The following is a 21,676-nucleotide window of genomic DNA, read 5'->3' as shown; positions in this document are numbered from 1 at the left end:
GACATCTAGAGGAGGAGGATTTCATTGCATCCTCAGTGATGAAGTAAAGCTCTGCCTGATTCAGCCCCAGCAGTTCTGGAGTCTCTAAGCTTGTACTAGAAAATTCCCAGTGTGTGTGCTCTAAAACACAAGGATGACAGACCAAGAAGAAAGCTCTTGCTGCACACCAAAGGAAAAGTGTATTGGATAGCATCAGTGGTTTGCAAATGATGCTCTGACGCCTCTGGGATCAGAGCCCAGGAGGGCCCAGAACCCCCAGCAGGGGTTTATTGGTTTATGCCTTCCCCAAAGCAACTTGCATCCATTGAACAGACTCAAAGACTCAACTTTCACACACTTTATCTTTTCAAACCACTTTCTATCTCCACACATCATGAATGATGTGTTATGCTTCAGCCATGGAAGTGGAGATAAAAAGACATCAGTGAAGCCAAGCATGAGCCAGCTCCATAGGAAATCAGGCTACACCACTGCCTGTCCTTGGGACTACTTGCTGAAACATGCAGGAAACCTGAGCCAACGTTGTTGTTACTCCTACACATTAGGCAGGGCTGACTCAGATTTGCAATTCTAATCACATTATTGGCTTTAGGCCTTTTTTGTTGTTGTCTGTTTTCTACAGCTTCACCAAAACAACCATGGGGAATAAAGGTGAGCAGCAAGCCATCCAAATAGAGCAGGGATTATGCTATGAAGTCTGCAGCCATGGTCTCACACAGAAGACCTTACATCCCTTTTTATGGGTGTAAATACCTCTTTTGGAGAACTTGTTGGGAAGTACTGAGGGTCCTGATCAAGGAATAAAAATTATCTTGTCCACGTGGGAGCATCCATACATCTGACAGTCAGGTCTGATATTATCTGTGTCTTTTTCCTTCCTGTTAAAAGGCTATTTATTGGGAGGGTCTCCATCCAGCTTTAATTTCTGGAAAGACTTCAAAGTAACCCTAAATAAAATTGCCTGAGGAGAGCAAGACACCAGGAAGTCAAGTCCTGTGATCAAGCCTGCCTTCCTGTCCATTTGCAGGTAAAGTTGAAGGTTTGGTCAGGTAATTGCTTGCAATTATGTTAAACATTTAATAAGGTACTTCCCCTCTCACCAGGATGTGGTAACTGTGGGACCACCAACCCTATGGCACTGGAGTTGAGCAGATTTTGCTGGCAGGCTGTAATTCTCTGCGGGGAAACTGTGGAATTATTTATACTTCTCACAGCGAAGGAAGGAGATTCTGCAAGCGAATCAAAGCGGCAAATGTTAAACTGTTAAAAGAACAAGGCTGTATTTGGGCATGTGAATGCTACGTGCAACTGCAGCTGCTTCCCAGGGACTGCTGAGGTTTGCCCTCAGAGTCTACAAGCTAGAAGCAAAGAGTATGTGCAGCTAGGAGGGTAAACTTAATGGCCATTTAAAATGCTATCTGAAAGCAAGTCACAAGCCACTTGTGTTCTCCAACTCTGAGTATTTTAGTAGTATGGTTTGGTTCAGAAGACCAAGTTCCTTAAACTCACACCTGCAGTCTTCGTGGTCAGGGCTTGTCAGGAGGTGACAAAGTCATGCCCCAATGGGACATGGCTCTCACATGAAAACCTGCACAAGGCAAAGCTTTGTTGTCAGCTGTCCACTGATGACACACGTAATACATTTACTGGAGGCTCAGCACTACATGGCTCCCCACTGGATGAGGTATTTCCTAATCTGGAATATTTGATAGTTGTCTTTTAGCATGGGGCTGTCATGTTTATGTAGAATCAGAGAATGGTTTGGGTTGGATGGGACCTTTAAGATCATCTAGTTCCAACCCTGCTATAGGCAGGGATACCTCCCTCTAGACCAGGTAATTCTGATTAGCAGATGGAGTAATCCCTGCATTCACCTACATTTCAGGTTTCTAAAAAGTCCTTCAGTTGCAGCAATAAAAGGACACCAGCTTCACCATTACAGACATCCTCACTCAGTAAGAACCCACCTTATGTAAGATACATTGGGGGAAAAGGGCTTTTCCATCCTCATTAACTGTTTTACTCAGCAGCATCAAGTCCATCACCAAGTTTTCTCCTCACTTATGAATTATTTTTCAGGGAAATTTTCATTGTAGTTTCGTTTCTCACTGCAGTGCTTCCCAGCACTCATCCATCTTTCACTACTTATTGTGTTTCTTTCTGGGAAGAGTTCTTCCTTCCACAAATTATTCACAGGGCTCTTATCACTGCTTTCCTTTCTCAGGCATTTCAAAACGTTCCTTTAAGTTTCAGTGCTGCAGGGCCCTGACACTCACCAGAAAACCCCACACTTCCGCTGCTTCTTCAGAGCAAGAATGCAGTGATAGCAGACTCAAAGCTGCTTGCAGAAATGAAAGTATAAAATACACTGGCACATCTGACTGGAAAGGAAGAGAAGGGAGAAAAGGAAAAAAAAAAGAGAGGTGACAACAAGCAACTTTAGCCAACTGATAGCAGAGGTAGAAAGAAAGCATTTATTGTAAGGAGTTTTTCTAGTATCCAAAATAAGTCTTTACAAGTCAGGTTGGAAAGGACCTCAAGGATCATGAAGCTCCAACCCCCCTGCCTCATACAGGGCCACCAACCTCCACATTTAATACCAGACCAGGCTGCCCAGAGCCCCATCCAGCCTGGCCTTGAACACCTGCAGGGATGGACGGGGCATCTACAGCCTCTCTGGGCAGCTGTTCCAGCACCTCACCACTCTCAGAGCAAAGAACTTCCTCTGGACATCTCATCTAAATCTTCCTTCCTTCAACTTCAAACCATTTCCCCTTGTATTTCCAGAGTAGAAAAATCAAACTGTAAAGACAAGTTCTCAGTATAAGTAAGGTCCATATGAAATCAGGTGACTCTAGGTCCACACAATGTTTACAGTCTAAGCTATCTTTTACCAGCACGCCTCGTTCACATACTTACAATCCTAAATTCTTAAGCTGTTTGTCACAAGCAGCAACATCCTCTGCTACTGCCAAAACAATATAAAGATACCTCTTCCCACCAGAGGACCTCCCACTTTCCACCAGGGGACCTCGGCACGTGTAGGACATCTACTTTGGCACTTCTGAAAAGTGACCTCAGATGTTTGCTCACATCCTTCCACATGTAAACAGTTCCCAAAATTCCAGCCCTCGGGAAGAAGAAACATTTTTTAATCCTCTTGGGCTCGGTTTTACCTCAAATGGCTTTGGCAAGACCAATATCCCAGAAAATTGAAACCAAAAGCAATTAACGCAACAGAAACTGAAAGCCTTGAGGTCTGCTGTGATGTCAGACTTGAGCACCAGCATTCATCTCAGCAGGAACAATGCGAATACTTCACTGTGTGCTCTGCTCTGGTATTTGGAAGCTTGACCTGACAGTGAAAGCTGCAGATGTCCCATAAATTCTCAGCAGCACTGGCTTGCTCTTCTCTCATCAGATAAGGAACACTTCTTTAATCTGTACACGCTTTTCCTCCTCTCTTCCTTGCCCTTTATTTTCTTGAGCCTTCACTTTCACATGGTCTGAGGTCCAGCCCTGCAGGGAGCTGGCAACGCTATGGCTTTCCACTTCCTTGAGCTGCTTCACATTTCCATCCCTCCACTGCAGAATATCAAACACTAAAGCCTATCCACAAGACAGACAATTTCATAGGTTAATAACAATTCTGCCTCTACTTGACATGCTCAGCACTCTATTAAACTCACTCAAATCCCATTTCTGTGAAGAAGCAAAGAGTTTCGAGGCTGTCAGTTTTCCTCACGTCTGCAGTTTGCTTAACCATGCAAGCAAGGAGCAAAGCCTATGGCAAACAGTGATCACTGCCTTCCCTAGGGATGTTTTGGGATGTGTTCAGCAGGCATACCAAGGACATGAGGCTTGCTGGCTGCCACTTGGAAACCCACGTGCCATCATGTGAGAATGAATGACAGATGAATGGCAGCTGGTGAAACAGTCCAAGCTCAACAGTTTCAAGGCAAAGCAGCTGCACCTTGAGTCTCTGTTGGTATCACAGAAAGAATGAAAGCACCACAATGTTGATCTGAAGCACAGTATCCACACTCCCAGTTAGAGCTCAAGTTCTTACTATCCTTTTTTTATCCAGTAGAGATGCAAGTAAAAGGGCTGCTGCATTTTTGGAGTAGAGAAGATTAATAAAGCCAGGTCTTTTTTCCTTCACAGTAAGCTGTTCTTCAACTATAAACTTTTCTCATCTAAGCTCATAAGTCCTCCATATTAACTGCATCATTCTCTGCACTTCCCAGCCCACTTTATAGGATTCCTCTTCTACTGCATCACATGCATTTGCCTTCTTTTAAAGACTCCTCAGAAGAGATCCACTGCTATCTTCAGATAAGCCTGTGCCTGCCACCACTGCTTGGAAGGAAGGCTGCCAGCCTCCTCTTGTTCTTGATTAGCTGATATCTGCTATTTCCCAATATAGTCTGGGACTATCTGCTGCCCTCCAGGGCAACAGAGACAATAATCCAAACTTGAAATCCCACTGCCTGCCCTTACCTGTTGTCTCTCACACTGGATTTCAGTCCTTTAAGAAAAACCACCTTTACATACTGACATTGCTGTAGTGCTTTGCTTTTTTCATTGTGGTCCCTTTCAGCCCAGGCCATTCTATGATGAACTACTAATTAAGTGAAAAATAGAAAAACGAGCTCCTCTCCCCATCACATTGGACTGTGCCACTTTTGTGGGCTCAGCCCAACCTTTGCCTACACTCAGGCCAGAAGTAAAAGCAGCCAGAAAAGACATTTAGAATTAAGAACATTTCTTTTTGAGGAAAAAGTACCTTCAGCACGTGGAAAAAGATTATTTCACTGGGTGCCAAGGCACTGATGGGATCTTCCTTATCATCAAAGGGCTATGTTTACAGAAGAGATGTCTTATCTTTTTTGACTGTAGGACTGAAGTTGTCTGGGCTGCAAAAATCTCTCCTCCTAACCCACCGTGATTTACTTATCTGATGGAAGCATCCTGGAAGGCATCTGTGACAAGTTTGCCCTGAAAAATATTAATTGCAGCAGTAATAGCTTGGATTAAGCAAATGAACATTGAGGATAATCGTTTATGAGTGAAGATAATTACTTGGTAAGTGTAGCATGACTTCTGTTTTACAAGACAATAACGAGTCAGGCTATCATCAGCACATAGTAATTAAGAGACTGGTGTTAACCCACAATCAGCGTTCAGATAAAGGGAAGCTGAGAGTGCTAAAAGCTACCCGAGGTTTCAATAACTGGCTGGTGGCATTTGCCATGTATTTTGGCAAAGCACGAGCATCATGCTTTAGAAAAAAAGCTAAGTTTTGAATGCTTTCACGGGTTTTTCTTTCGTCCCTCTGCTCCCATGTTATCTCCTCTATGAGAAACCTCGTTTCCAGCATCTGCAAGCACTGAGGTGCACAGGGAGCACGCACAGGAGGCGAGTGCTCCACAGGTGTTATCAACATTTCTTAGATATTTGCACAGAGGCCACTGAAAGCACACACCGTGCTTACTTCAGCTTGTTATATTCATTTTGTCTGTGCTTTAATACACTCAGAATGGCCTAACAAAGAGATACAAGTGTACAGGGCTGTGACCAGTCAGGTATACTCAGGTTTCTTTGCTCCTTGCAGAAGAACACCAGTACTCTTACATCAGCAGGTGTTAATTGGTGTCCAGTAAGGTCAGGATTTCAATCCAGTTTGCTACAAGAACATACAGATTTTATTAAACCTTCAGACACTCAAGAGTGCAGGGAAAGTTGAAAAGCGTAAAAAGCTAATAGGTTTCACTGAAAATGAGTCTATCCAAGGCAAAAGTACAGTGCCACAATTTTATCACTTTAAATACAAAGCCCCAGTTTTAGAGATACTTTGTTCCCAGCTGTTGAAAAGTAGAGCTCCTGCACGAAAGAAAACTGAAGAGCAGAAGTAACAAAGTAAAAGCTTTTTAGAAGATGAAACCCTGATTGATTCCTGTTTACCACTGCCCAAGTGCAGCATCTCCCACCTCCTGTGAGCTGGGCATTGAAGCACAACTGACCGAAGCCACTGCATGTTTGCATACCAAGCCCTGAACACATTGAGACCCAGACACTCACAGTCTGCTTTGGAATAAAAGCAGTGGTAATATGAGAGCCTCTAGACATTTTCTGAAAGCTGCACTGTAGCTTCCAATTATGTTCAAGCGATGCATTTTAATCGCTACCTTCTTCAGTGGAGTAAAAGTTTCCATTTGTGCTAACTTTGATGTGATAATAGGAAAGAAAAGTGTATGTTTGCACTCTGCATTATTATTTTACCAGTCCAAGAAAGTCTGACGGAATATAGGCTTTAATCACAAAAGAGATCAAGAGCAAACAAACACTCATTTCAGAAAAGCCATAATTAGAAAGAAGAAAGAGGTATCACCATCAAAACACTTGGCATTAGGTCATAGGCCAACAAACAACTGACATTAAACAGGCTAAATGTGTAGTGAATAAACACAAGCCAGTTGAAGACTTTACTGCAAACCGTGCAGAATAAATGGGTGATCACAGATTTCGAAAGACTTTTTATTATTCAGCAAGGACTCGCTTCAGATGCCTCTTTAAAATCCATCCAAGCTGACAACCAGCTTCTTTGCTCCTAACTCAGCTATGAAATCTCTCTACAAAGCTCCCTCAGCAGCTGCAGCAAAGGCTCTTGCTTTACATGACTCCAGGCTGACACCAAAAAATGCATCCCCCTCGCAGTCAGAACCTTAAAGCAGAGCTCAGCAATCCCCCAGCCATAAGGAAAGGTGGTTTGGTCAGCAATCACATGTTTTTTGGGGTGTTGGTTCAACAGAAAAACCCTGCAGTCACACTGAGTGGGATTTCTGCAAAGGAAGCAGCGGAAACAGAATTGTTTTGGGGAACACAAGTCCCCATCCACCCCCCCTTTGGTAGGGGGTCCACAGTTGCACCACCCATGAGAAAACACATATGGATGCTGTCAGTCTCCAACACCTGCTGCTCTGCCAGTCCCATCCACTCACCACACTGCCAGCAGCTGTCTGCCCTTGCTTTCTCAATCCAACAGTGGCCGGCCTCCTTCAGGCCTCAAAGGCTTAATGTGACACGAAGTTGACAACTGAGCAGCTTCTCCACCTTCCACACTAAATGTGATCTACATAAAAAGCACTCGTTTCTTTAATCCTTCCAAAGTCAGCAGGATAATTGGGATTAATCCCATTTGAATAACAACTGAGAACTGATGGTTACAATTAAATTGTTTACAAGTACATGAATATACATCTTTTCCCTTCCCACTGCAGAGTTCGACTCAAGTAGCACATCCTTGTTTTAATACTGAGACCTCAAAAGCTGAGCAAGGATCAGCCGACCACAGATCCACATTTGATCACAGGATCAGCTGCAAATAACAGTGACTCTGTACTACCAAAACACGAGATACAGACACTAGAGCAGGGGAATGTGAGTTAGGGCTGAAATTAAATGATGTGACAGTCCACTTCTGTCCTCAGCACAGCAGTATTTCAACCCTGCACAATTCCCTCCGGCTGCTTTTGCAATATGAATGCCATGGACTGTTTCTAGATACCAGAACAGTTAGAATCTGGACAAAGATAAGAACATTTTGCAAACTCTAGGCTTGCCTGGGGTTGGAGGGTACCTGTCTCCTCCCCTCAGGGTGCTGAGCCATGGATCTTGCAGCTTGGCAGAAGAGGTATGAGAGGTGCAAACTGGGGTTAGATAGTGTGTCTGGGGCAAGAGAACACTCACTGTTTTATCTGCATTGCCTCAGAAGAGATAACATGCCCCTGAGCCGTCAGCTTTACCTGGATTCACCTCAATACGAGATAAACTATGAAGTCAGGAACAGGATTACAGAACAAACAAAAACCCAAACAAGATTTCTTTTATCCATCCCAGAAGCCTTTTTGCAGTTTCTTCGCCACTCAGCTGTCAAAGCCAAGGACGTGAAGTTCATAGAAACATTCCCCTAGCACTGCACCCTGATTCCAGGTCTGAAACCAGCTGGCAATAGAGCAAATAATCTCGGTAAATGTATTCCTCTCTTTCACCTCAGCACTGCTCCGGGCACATTATCTTCCTCTCCCTCTGTTCAACAGAGAAATTACCTGCCCTGCTCATACCTTAAATCCGATTGACATAATCATGGAAGAACTACTGCACTATTGTGGTTGGAGTAGATGATTTATGTTGGACTACACGATCTTAGTGGTCTTTTCTAACCTTGATTCTATTGCTGAAGGAAGGAAAGACCTAAAGGGAAAATAAGATGTTAGAGCAATCCCCAGATCAGAGCTCTCACGTGAAATACCCACAGCCAAGTGAAGTCACCATCTATCACACTGTCTCCTCCCTTTTTTAGACACAGCTGTGGGATTACACAAAGGGCTGATTACAAATACTCTGTCCAAACGGCACCCCTTCACATCTCCCTGGTCACAAACACTTTTGGAAACAAAAATTGATGCTTTCTACAAAATATGGTGGTGAGATGCTAGAACAGGTTGCAGTTGCCCCATTCCTGGAAGCATTCAGTGCCAGGGTGAGTGGGGCTCCGTGCAGTCTGGTTTAGTACTCGATCAGTTGACAACCCTGGCACTTCACGGCCCTTGAGGTTCCTTCCAATCCAAACAATTTTATGCTAATCTTCAGCAGGTTTGAGACTGCTTGGGAACATCACATCCATGAGGGTCTACGAGTAGAAAAGCAAAGCAGTGTGTACAAAGGGGCACATCTAATAAAGGCTATTACCTCGCCCTCAAACACTGCTGAATGTATTTCACGCATTCATAGACTTTCAACGAGAGGCCCCAGGCCTGCAACCGGAGCTCCGGGTTTGCCTGGAGATATTTGACTAAAATCAGCCTGGTGGGCAGAGGACTCCTCCTCCAGGGTCGGGTTACAGGACTGGAGACAAAAGGCTTTTTCATGCATGCCTGCACAAGTGTTAAGGCAAATCAATAGAGGATGGAGGTAGCCAAGGTCAGACTGGTTGAAAGCTTTAGAACTGAACCCTGTAGCAGGAGCATTCAGACATAAGACACAAACTTGGCTAAGGTGTAAACAAAAATAAAGCAGAGAAAACAAACCTACTTCCAGATACTTTTTTTGCTCCCTCCTCATTTTCCACTTCACCACAGCTGAGGAGATTAAGCAATGTAAATGATGTCACTTGTGTTCTGCAGCAAGGTGGCTGGATGAGGTGCTACAAGATACGGTTTACAGCTTGTGGCAGTAATGGAGACAGGAGGACAGTTGGGCTAGATGATCTTGTAGCTCCTTTCCAACCTTGTGATTCTACATCCAGACAAGGGCAAAAGAGAACGTGCTACAGCTGGAAGACAGAATGGATGAAGAAAAACAGAATGGGCTTCCTTTGCATGAGGAGAGACTGCAAAGCAGGCTCTAGCTATCTGAAAAGTAGAGAAAGCAAAAAACAGCTATCTTGTGTGCACACAGCAGAATGGAAAGAGTCACAGCAAGGAAAAATCCCATTAGATATGAAGAAAAATACATTTGCACAATAAATGTGGTCAAACTTCGAAATACAGACCCCCTAGAGGCAATGACATTTGTCTTTGGATGATTCTGATCTCACCTGGCCAATGCTCTGAGCAATTTGAGCTGAACTTGTAGTTGGCCCTATTTTAAGGAAGGGCTGAACTGGAGACCACCAAGAGTCTCTACCTGTTATTAAACTCTTCTGTTACTCTCAAGCCAGCAGCTTCATCATCTTGCCTATGTCTCAAGATGAAGACTTAATACATACGTGTCCTTTCCACATCAACTCCTTTCCCAATTTCTCCACGATTTCTCTGAGTCTCTCCACACAGACAATCCTCACAAAGGAATGTGTGACCATCCCAAAAACAGAGCCAGCCAGCGTGTTTCACCACCTCACCAAGACACTGAAGCCTTCAATTACTCTACATTTTTCAAATGTAGTAATTACAAGCTACAGTTTGATCATCGAGACAATACTGCAACATATTTCTATGAAAATGTGTGTTTTAAGGCTCATTGAAGCATTCAACCATATGAAACACTCCCTGGGTACTAAAGCCAGCCATTATCAAAACCAACATTTTAACATTTATAACACCAACATTCACTTTGCTTTCATTTAAATCATAGAGCACACCCACACAGCTTGTGAGATTTCAACACATTTCAAAACAAGGGTTACCTTCCAAGGGCTCAAGCAGGACTGGAGGAAAAACAGGAGTTTTTCTCACCACTCCAACCCAGGCAGGCTGCAGCAGCCAGGCAGGGTTACAAAGAACTGCAGTCTTGCAAAGAGCACAAAGAACCAGAGCAGTGAGGAAAAGATCCAGATCACAGGCCCACTGCCTCTAAATCTGTATCTATCTGAACATGAATTTGCTTTCTACATCACCAGCAAAGTTGGAAGAGTAATTTCCTAACCCTGAAAACAATAAAAACACAAACCTGTGCTGATCAAACTGAGTTTGGCCTGATAAAAATCAGGAGTTGAGTCACTCAGATCCACGACTGCCTATAAACACATTCAGGTATCAGGATCAACACAGATAAGATCATCCACAGGTTAACTTAAGACATAATGGTTTCTTTCACAGGGTGGTCTCTAGAAAGGTCTCTCAAGTCCAGCACATCAAAATAACAGTAATAAATGGTACACAGAGGGATTTAAAAACAAGAGTAAAAGCCAGGGCTGACACAGGATCCCTTCCACACCCAAAGGACAGAGTTGATCTAGTGTTATGACTGGAGGAGATCCTGGAAGCTTGGCCCAGCCCTCCAAGAGTGCTGGTGACGGCCAAGGGAGATTGACCCCAGCCCAATGCTCCCTAAAGGACCAAAACAGAGCAATCCCAAACTCTGTATTTAACAACACCCACTACACCCAACAGGAGCCCTGCAGAAATCAGTACCTGAAATGGGTGATAAAGAGGCAGAGGGGGAGCAGCGTGACAACAGATAGGGGAAAGAGAAACCCCACCCCAACATTGCACCAACACCCACCCTGAGGAGCAAAGAGCCTCTCTTCCTTCTCCAAGACAAACAGGGGCTGCAAGGATCTCACAAAAGGTGGTAGAGAATAACATTTGCACAGAAACCTTTGAGCAGTTGGGGACACAGGCTGAAATGGGACCAAATATCCCTTTTACTGGACAGAAATAGGCAGGAAAACGTGCGATAGCCTAAGGAATGCCCCCTCCCACACATATTTAAAGCGTACAACAGAGCATTGGGGAACCCTATGCCCAATTACAGGACACTCAGGGCCCCCCGAAGCCGTGGACACAACCACCTTATATGGTGGGAAAGCCTGCAGCAGCGTGGGGAGAAAGCCCGCTTTGTAAGGTGTCAGAGGTTCCGTAAAGCCGTTGGAAGGGAATTCCCCCATTAGACAGAAGGGCGCAAGGTCCCTTTTATAAGGCAAGGAAGCATGGAGCTCCCCGAGGGTTGAGGAAACGTCCCCTTTACATGACAGGAAGACAAGAGGAAACCCCCTTTTCACGGTACGCACACACCCAGGGAGAAGCACGGGCCGCAGCCCCTGACAGAAGGACGGGGAGGGATGGCGGCTCCTACCGGCTGCAGGACGCGGCCCCACCGGGGGTGCTGTCCGCCGGGGGCGAGCGGCCGGCGCTGGTCCCAGCACTGACCCTACTCCTTCTCCGCCGAGGGGGCTTCTGGCCCACGGGCTCGGCTTCCATGGTGAAGAGTCAGGTTGAGGAACGAGAGGAAGGGGGAAACCGGACGACACCGCACCGCTTCCGCTCGGCGGAAAATGGCGGCCGCGAAAAACAGCAGCGGCGGCGAACCGGCGGTTTGAAAATGGCGGCGGTGGAGGTGGCAGCCAATCAGCGCGTTGCTGGGAGACGCGGGGGCGGGACGAGCGAGAGGGGAGGTGAGAGGAGTGGTTGGGGGGAAGACTGTCGCCGCCGTTGAGCACAGCGCCCCCTTGTGTCCTGCGCTGCATCGGGCAGCTTGGAGGACTTAGGAGAGGGGAAACTGAGGCAAGGAGTCATTCCTCCCCCAACCCCCCCGTCCTCGTCCCATTCTCATCTTTTCACAGAATCGCAGAATCATCACAGAATGGCCAGGGTTGTAAGGGACATCAAGGATCATGAAGCTCCCAACCCTCCGCCACATGCAGGGCCACCAACCTCCACACTCAATACCAGCCCAGGCTGCCCAGGGCCCCATCCAACCTGGCTTTGAACACCTCCAGGGACGGACGGGGCATCCATAACCTCTCTGGGCAGCTGTTCCAGCACCTCACCACTCTCTCTGTAAAGAAAACTCCTCGGAAAACGCAGAGCCAACACCTCACAGCCTCGAGGAGGGTAGCAGTGTCAACCCCAAAGGCAGAAATCACCTGAGGAATAGAGGAAAAATGTGTCCCTCCTGAATCTCAAAAATATACCTTAAATAAAGAGGATGAAATATTAAAAATATACCTCAGAAATAGGGTGAAATATTAAGAATATACCTCAGGCACTGCCTCAAAATACACACTGAAGTGGTTTAAATGTGGGATGCAGCCCAGCGTGGGTGAGATCCCACAGGCCATAGCCTTTTAGTGAAGCCTGCAGTGTCCCAGCATGAAACCGATGCGTAAACTGTTTTAAACGGGGTCTGAAGCTGTGATAGTGCTGGAGAAAAGCAGATGTCTTGGCTACAAACCCCCATAAATTCTGCCTCGAGAAGCTATCATGCACCTGTGAGCTCCCACCCACCCCACTTCAGCTTAAAGGGTGTTTTGAGCAAGGTGCTCGAATGGGAAAATGTGTCCTCCTTGGATGAAATCTCAATTTTCCTCCATTTCAGCCCTTCCCCTCTGTGAAAAGTGGCTGTTAATGGTGGGGCAGAGTCTGTCCTGGAGTGGCAGCCCCAAAAGGTCCCAGAAGAGAGGAGAGGTAATGGTTTATCTTCTCTTAGAAATTGGAATGATCTCCTTTGGAATGCCTTTGGACCAGGAATTTTTGGCCAAAAAATCTCCCTTTAACAACGCTGGCACCCCAGAGTGCTGTGTTGGAACCACCTTTTGCAATTTATCATGTTCATTCCAGGTGCAGGTCGGTCTCAAATTCTGTGCAGCAGTCAGATGAAATGCTTTGAAACCCATTTAAAACCCCACATATGTGCCAGGTATTGGCTGTTTTTTAGTCAGGAATCAGAAATGGATTCTTCAGAGGTACTAAAATACAAACCCAAACTTTTGAAGTGGGGTCTGCAACTTGATTCAGAAGTCGATACCCCTTCTTTAAGCTGAACAGAGAAGCCTGCCAAAGGGTTAAACATAACCATATGCAAAGCAAAGGTTTGGAGGTTTTAGAAAGAAGTTGTACTTCTATTTTGAAATGTACTGGTGGGAAGGGAGGAAGACTGAGCACACGCAGTACACCAGACTTAGAGTATGCCAGAGTAGTCAGACTCAGCACTGATACCATGCCAAAGCAAAAGGAATTAGATGTGCTTATTCTATTTTAACACAGAATTAACATAACAAAACTGTGAAGTTTCTTTATTTGTCCAAGCCTGAACAGCTTAGCAAATTTTACTGCCCCACTCAGTATTTCTTTTACACTGGTAGGCATTCATCTGAACCAGACCAATTCTTTCGTTTCTTTCCAGTCCTTCTCCAAAGCTCTGTCTCCTACCCTAGAGACCTTTTTCTCCTCAGCGGAGTCCTGGTTTCTAGGTTTGAAAAGCTCCAAGTCTTTCAGAACCTCCTGATTTTTGCATTCTGCAGTGGCCTCAGCCACATCCATCCCCCCAGCAGTGGGCAGCAAGCCATGGTCAAATGATTTTTCCATCTGGTTGGAGGACTTGGAACAGGCATTTGTGATCTGAAAGGTACTTGGGGCATACTTCTTCTGCTAAAACTACAGGTGTGGAGGTCATGAGTGCAAGGCATATCCAAAGATGGGGTCACCAGGCAGAGTCAATGCTCTCTTGCTGAAATCAAGGACAATATGGGGAGAACACCCATGGCAGGGAGGTTGGAACTTGATGATCTATAAGGTCCCTTCCAACCTAAGGCATTCTATGATACAATTACACATCATTTCATAGTACCATCATCAGGTACAGGTGAGATGCTGAGTATCCAGGTTGCAGTTGACATGCCTTTATTGCCCCCTGAGTCCTTCAGGGTAAGGTGGAAGGTCAGCATGGAGCTATATGTGGAAGGTGACAAGTTTTCCCATCTTCCAGGAGAACTGCAGAACTACAGCTTGGATCTGAATGACCAAAGCTTGGAATTTTAATAAGCGTAAGTGGATTTAGGATACTATGTAATAACAGCTCAAAGCCAGGCATTAAGCTCAATGCAGGTTGGTACATCATCCTCTTTCTTGGCAGTCAGGAGATCAGGACAGAATCTCCGTCTTCCTGCAGACAACATGCTGGCTTTATGGCCACATCCCCAGTAGTGTCTGAGGCATTTTATATCACTGAAGGTTGACTAAGGCAGCCCAGTGCATGTCACAGACAAATTAGGGTTGAAGATTATGCCCACACAGGGTCTCATGAGCGGAGCAGAAATAGAACTACTTACCAAACACACCTCTCAGGGGCTTGCAAGGGGGTGATGAGAGTCCCATGAGTGCTACAGGACCCACCTGCTAGCAAGTGCTGTTGGGTTTGAAAACTGCATTTCCAGAAGCCTGTGATGCTCCAGGAGAAATTTTAATTTTGATCTTTGCTTCACACTTCATCTTCAGGGCGATAACATATTTTGCTCAAAGGGGGGCTTTTGCCTGCTGTTTTTTTTTTCTCCCTGTTCTCAGCAACGAGTAATAGGGACTACACCAACCTAAATGGATAGCCTGTCTCATTTTGGAAAGACTTTTTGGATGAAGTAGAGAACCAGTGACCCATGTGTTAAGGACTTATGGTTCTCAAACAAGAAAACTTAATTAAATGAAGATTAAAGCATGCTTCATTGACAGCAATCTTTTTCAGGATTCAGAGCATTGAGTTATTTTTCGGAATTTTATACCCTTGGCAACATTGCTCATTTAAGCACTTACACTACTTTGAAAGTAGTCGTCTTGAGGATTTGAAGCAGCTTAGACATTTACGATGCAGTAAAACCTTAGGCCATAAATTGCACATGATTAAGGTGTGTGTCACCATCACTATTTAGAGCCATTAAAAATATTACTGTATTTTCATCTTGAAAAACCTAGAAAATAAATGCCATAACACTACAGGAAAATTGCCCTTGCGTTCCAGGTAGTCAGCAAGCATAAAGATAAATAGCACATGTGGTTCACAGTCACAACAGGAACTCTGCCAAGTGACACAGTCAGTGTGTGAAAGCTCTTCCATAAGGCTTAGAAGATACCCTAGCTGCTGCTGTAAGCCTCGAGTGATGTGTTTCCCAACTGTCACACACCATACAGAATTAATTCCTTTTAGAATATAAAATTAAGTAAATTAATTTGGATAGTCCAAAACACTCTGCTCTTCCATTCTCACTTTCTACAGACATTACAGTTGGACCTCGTTTGTTTGTTGCCTCATCCTATGAGCTGGCCAATGTGAAAAAGAAAAGAAACGGCTCTAATAACAATGAAGCCTTGCGTGTGTTATTACAGTGCATTCCATCTTTCAGAAAATAAAAGAAAAAAATGTTTTGCTTTTACATCTTCAAACCAGTTGTTTACACGGGCTCAACGACAGCATTTATCATTGTCAGAGATTTAGGGCCATTAGAGAAGCCACATGAACTGCAAGTAATCAGAAATGTCAATCATGTGTTGGCTTTGTCTGCGGCAATTGGAAGGACCCTTGCTCAAAACTTTGCACAGCAGGGGAGCAGGTCTTCAACTGCAACGTTACAATGTCCTTTTGACAGTCTTGTGAATTTATTTTCAACACCACTCAACCAATCCTTTTCCAAAAAAGAGTGGAGAGGCTTCCAGAAATGAGAAAATTTCATACCGCCAACAACAGTGGAATTGTAGAATCATAGAAGATCCCAAATTGGAAGGAATCCATAAGGATGATCAAGTCCAACTCCGGAAAATCCAATGTGTCTACATGTCTACACAACGTTCAGATTAATCTTAATAATTCAAATTAATGGTGAAACTTAATTCTTCCAAATCTCTTGATGCAAAGCTTCAGTTTTCCATCCCACTAAAGGCAGTGCTGCTAGCTCTGAAATTGAACAAAGGGAAGCACGAATGCTGAGTTCTTAGATGGCTTATGAGCTTTCCTTGATCTTGGAGTTGAACTCAATGATCCTCATGGTTCCCTTCCAACTCATAATATTCTATGATTCTTTGATTTTCTACCTCTACCTTCCTGTGGAGCCAAGGTATCTCTCAAATGACTCTCACAGAGGGAGGTTTTCAAGAAAAGCATAGATGAGGCACTGAGGGACATGGGTTAGTGGCCATAGTGGGGATGGGTTGATGGTTGGATTAAATGATCTTAGTGGCCTTTTCCAACTTTAATGATTCTATTAGGGTCAATGAAGAAGTGAATCCACGCTGAATTGGGGCAGTTTCACAGTATTAACAATAACGTCCTAGTGAACAATAAGGGATCTGGCTCAGCTCTTCATTTGTTTTAAACAAAAAGCTTGCAAGACTGGCAGTTGGGTCAGCCATTAAGAGCTGCTAGGATACTCTGCAGAACCAGATAAAGTCACATCATTGGCAGGGGAAAAGACACGACCTTTCACCAAGGAATCTGCACTTGCTCTTGCTGGATGAGATGGTTTCGGCTTTACAGCCAGGGGAATGCAGGAAGTTGGTTACTAGAAGTCCTGCAGAACAAATTGAAAGTAAAAGTGGCCATGAGCTGATGCTAACGTTGGACAACATTCAAGGGCACGAGACGAATTGATGGCAGGGAAATGCATTGAGGGTTGTTGAGTATGTGGAAATCACACGTGGTTTGGAAAGTCCCTGAGCTGAATTAAAATCATCAGGGAGACTATAGGGGATGTTATATGCATTTTCCATGCCCTCTGCACATCTCTAAGCAGCTGCTTGTGGGTATGGCTAGGAGCAGGGCACAGAGGGGCAGACCTGTTCCTCTCTGAAACTCATTAAAGATTAGAAGTCCATCTTTCTCCAATTTACATTAGAAGAATGCTTTTCCTTAAAGCATTTGCTTTGTTACTTTTAATGCAATTAAAGGAAGAAAGAAGAAATAACCCTTTGCAACTGGAGAATAAATAATAATATATTCTTGCTACAGCTCATCTCCGTCACTAAGAAGCCCCTACCCCACAGCTGGTTGCTATCTGCTTTAGGGAATGCACAGCTGTGCAGGCACAAATAGAGGGTGCTTTCTCCACCCTGGGTTATGGGAATAGCTCTGAGGCAGAGCTGGTTGGGAGAATTCTGCTGGAAGCTTGCTCTGCTGAAATATGCAGTTCCACTCCAATTGAGCTGTCTCACAGAATGGGGATGGGTCTGCCAGGGTTTTATTTGGAAAGAAAAATGAGAGGATAGGGAGGGGAGAACCTGGAACGTCAAAACAACCCATCGTGATAGCTCTGAAATGAAGGTTTTCAGTTTTAACCACTTTTTACTGTACGTTTTTGCATTACAATGGAGAACGCTGAGATTTCCTACTGATACTGAATGCTTCTCTTGACAGTTTGTTCTTGTAGTAACAGTTATTCTTTTTTTTTCTTTTAAAGCTATATCTGAAGGGATCCCTTCCATCCAATTTGCTCCTTTTGTCTTGCATTTCAAGGATGTGTTTGCAGATGGTGTTGGCCAGGAGTAGGATACCATGTAAGCAAAAGAAGTACAGTTGTATTCCTCAAGCAGAAAAGCAGGGAAGCAGCAGTGTAAAACCAAACAGTGCGTGAACAGAGGCACACACAGTCAAATGCTAGAGATATCCAGGCTAATGCTTGGATAAATCATCTCTGCTTATCAGTAACAGATGCCTGAGCTGAGGTTGGGGCCTCAGTGCATGATAGATAAAGGACAACTGCTATCGGGAGCAGCACTTCAGCTTCAGCCCTGGCAAACCTAAAATAGGGTAACTGTGGCTAGAGGCCTTTTTTAAAGCCTGGAGGGAGAAGCACAGTGTCCAGAGGTCTAGGAGGCCCAGCAGTAAATGGGAGCCGTTTGGGAGGCTCTTCATTTGCTCACCAGATACGGTGCTGAAGACCATGTAATAAAATTTGCTTGGCCACCAAAGCCTCCTCAAGTTCTCAAATGTCTCGTGAGATGTGCCAGCCAGCCACTGGCTGAGCTTTGTGAGCTACTGGGTAGGATGAGTTCCTTCCCAATTGGAAGCTTGGTCGTTGTATTTGGTGTAGTGGTTTTAGTGTCTTTATGTCTCTGGATGACAATGGAGAAAGACAGAGAGCTGCTGGAGAATGGGATCTGGCAGTTCAGGCTAATGGAAAGGATGGAGATCTTTAGGACTATTGTTCTGAATATTTTTGGCCAGCCTTAAATTCACTTGAAAAGACAACAGCCGCCTTCAGAGGGATGAGGGTGTGGAAAGTTGGCAGCTTTCACTCCCCTGCAAAAGGCATAATGAGAGCCAGTGACTGAAAGCTGATGCTAGGCAAGTGCACGTGTAGCATGGAGCAAACTGAAGTAGGTGAACAATTAAAGACAGGAGCAAATTACTCCTAAAATGGTGGATTTCAGAGCTAAGTAAATCTCTTCTGTTTTTTTTTTCTTTCAGTTTAGCTAATTAACCAGAAAACACACTCACACACACAAAACAAACATTTGGCTCAGCCTGAAGCAAAATAAGGATTTTTTTTCACCCTTCCTGATGATTCAAGAGCTTGCCCAGAGTGTGGCCTCAGTTCTTTCTTCCACCTGAGGACTCCTTCTCTTTTGGGACAGCGCTTGCATCCTCATAGGTAAAGATTTGCTCCATAGAGGCAAACAGCAGCTGGTGCCAGACTATTGATGGGGACAGCAATAAGAGGACCAGGATGCAATATTTAGGACACTGGAGTGGGAAAAAAGATGCAGCAGCTGTGAGGTCTGGCTATAAAAAGGCTGAGAGCTGCTGCAGTGGGTCTACAGGGGGGTTGGCCTCTGTCTTTCTCATTGATGCTGTTCTAAATATGTCCTGGAGCTGAGATTGCAGGCAGGTTGTCACCACCAGACTATAGTACTACTCTTCTTTACTTTCCATTTCCTTAGAAAGATGGAATTTAGCCACCCAAAAATGTGGACTTGTGAGCAGTTTTGGGTTGACCCCATCATCCAGCCAATGAATACTTTGTTCTCTGAGCTGCTGGAGCTCCTCATTTTCTCATTTCTTATTGAGAAATAGATGGCTCTTCAAAAAAGAAGATCTTGTCTGACTGGCATGCTTGGTGCACACGTTTTGGGAGCTGCTCACAAACAAATAGCTTCTCTGCCCTCAGAGGCCACTTTTATTCCCAGCAGAGGTTTGGAGACCACAACGCTGACAAACGTGTTTGCATGATGCTGTATCTAACAAAAGAACCCAGCCTGACCCAATTAGGTCTAAATTCTCCCACTTCCAAAACAGGCACAACCGTGCACTCAACTTGCTTAACTCGATTTCTCTAAACCTTTGGCATAGCCCTCAGCAAGAATCGGATAAAGCTCCCATCTGCCCTCAGATACAGAGGCTGGGCTAAACACAACAGTGCTGAGCAGAGCTGTTCCATCCATGCCTCCCAAAACTCATCTCTTTGCTCATCAAAACTGCAGCCTTGTGCTCATGTTTTTGGAAGAGTGGGAAGATAAATATCCTACACTTTAGGCTGCGCTGAGCCCATATATGATGTTGACATTAGAAGGTTACCTTATTGCTGATGATGTTCTAGCCTGGTCTAGTATTAGATATGGAGTTTGGTGGCCCTGCATGCAGCAGAGGGGTTGGAGCTTGATGATCCTTGAGGTCCCTTCCAACCCAAGCCATTCTATGATTCCATGATTCTATGATTCCATGTTCCTATAATCATCAGATGCATGTATATCCATAGTGAAAGGGTGAATTTTTACTTCCTACAAATACCTTACACTCATCTTGGGGATTTAGGGTTCAGGTTGCGTGAGGACTTGTGCAGGAGAATTCTGAATATATTCAAGGAAGAAAATTCCTCCATCTTTAGGTCCCTGTTCAATGCTTGACTACCCTCAGGATACAATGAAAGGATTCTGCTTTTTTTTCAGCAATGAACAAGCTGCTCTCTAACCCTTTCTTGATATGTCCTGTCCTCCAAACCTGACCAGTTTGATTTTGCTGCAGTATACCAATGGAAACATTGGAGAGCATCTCACAAAACAGAGAGAAACTCACTGCCCTTGGCTGCATTCATATCTGTTGCTGTCTGGGACGTGATTATCCCGCCTGACCCCAAGAGCTGCCAACTTACTGCAACAGTGGCTTAACCAAAGCAGGTTCAGGAACCTCTTAATGGCTGAATGAAGAGGTAAATAAAGATGTTCCTATGATGTGCAGGATACAGTCAAGGGCAAAACGAGCACTTTGTGTCTAGCAGATGGGGCAAACGGGGGATCTAAGCCTGAACCTTAATGCCATGGAGGTACAAAAATCAGTGGATTCCCATGGAGGTTAGTGGAGATATGGAACAAAGACCAAAATAACAGGATTGGGTCTGAAACCAGACAACATACAGCACATCACCAACACTGCTCTGAATAATGGCAAAGGAAAGATTGTTTCTTCTGGAAAAACTAAATTACATGGGGGCACTCAAACTTCCCCAGTTTCCTTCTTTCTAGCCAGACTTTGACATCCATCACCCAACTCTGTGATGCCTTTGAGATCTGGATCTCCATCACCCGAATCTGAGGTTGGAAACAGCTGATCCTTAAGGTCCCTTCCAGCCCAACCATCCTTTGATTCTATAATTTTTCTTTTTTAGTTTTATTTTTTCCAGTTGAGGCAGTTTAGAAAACAAAAACAACTCACGCTGCACTGTGCCCAAGGCAGTTTAATCACAGGAATCACACCGTCCAGACACTAACAGATCATTTATCCTTTGCTCTTTCTGGGAATGCACAGGAAAAGGATCTCTGCTCCTTTAAGCTAGCAGAAAGCTTCTTTATATTCAGGTGGAGTCAAGCCTTCCTGGGCTATAAAGTTGCAGGGAGAGGCAGGGTAGCAGCTGTTTTGCTTAGATCTTAGCAAGTCTCCAGTCTCATCATGGTAAGAGCATGCCTTACGTTTGTATTAGCCGAAACTTAAAATACTGACTGTTTGTTTTCCAAGTGTGCCGAGCTGAACAGCTTGCTTGCTCTTTTCTCTCGCCTTTCTCTCGTGGATGTTAATTCCAAGCAGCTTTGTTTAATTGCCAATTACCTTCTGGTTTATTGATTCAGTGTTTGCTCCTTATAAGGGAAAAGTGAGGGATGTGCAGAGCAGCTCTTTCAGTGGCCTCTTGCTGCTTTTTTCTGCTCTGAGTTTGCAGCTCCTGGGATGGGGTCTGTAGAGTTGTGACTGCCTCTTAATGCAAGATGGGTTTTACTTTTTTTTTTGAGGTGGGGGGGGGACCAGTATATCTTGAGACACAAATATATGATATGCTAAAATTGAAAGTTTGACACTGTTGGCCCCGTTCCTGAATTGAACACTTCATTTCTCACACTGCTGTAGGGAACTTGTACAACTTGCAGAGACCTTTAGGGTTTTTTCCTTAGGAGTGAGCTGCCATGTTGCCTTTGTCTTCTAGAAACCC

This window comes from Tetrao urogallus (assembly GCF_951394365.1).
Source record: "Tetrao urogallus genome assembly, chromosome: 1".
Lineage (NCBI taxonomy): Eukaryota > Metazoa > Chordata > Aves > Galliformes > Phasianidae > Tetrao > Tetrao urogallus.
This window is presented reverse-complemented; position numbering follows the sequence as displayed.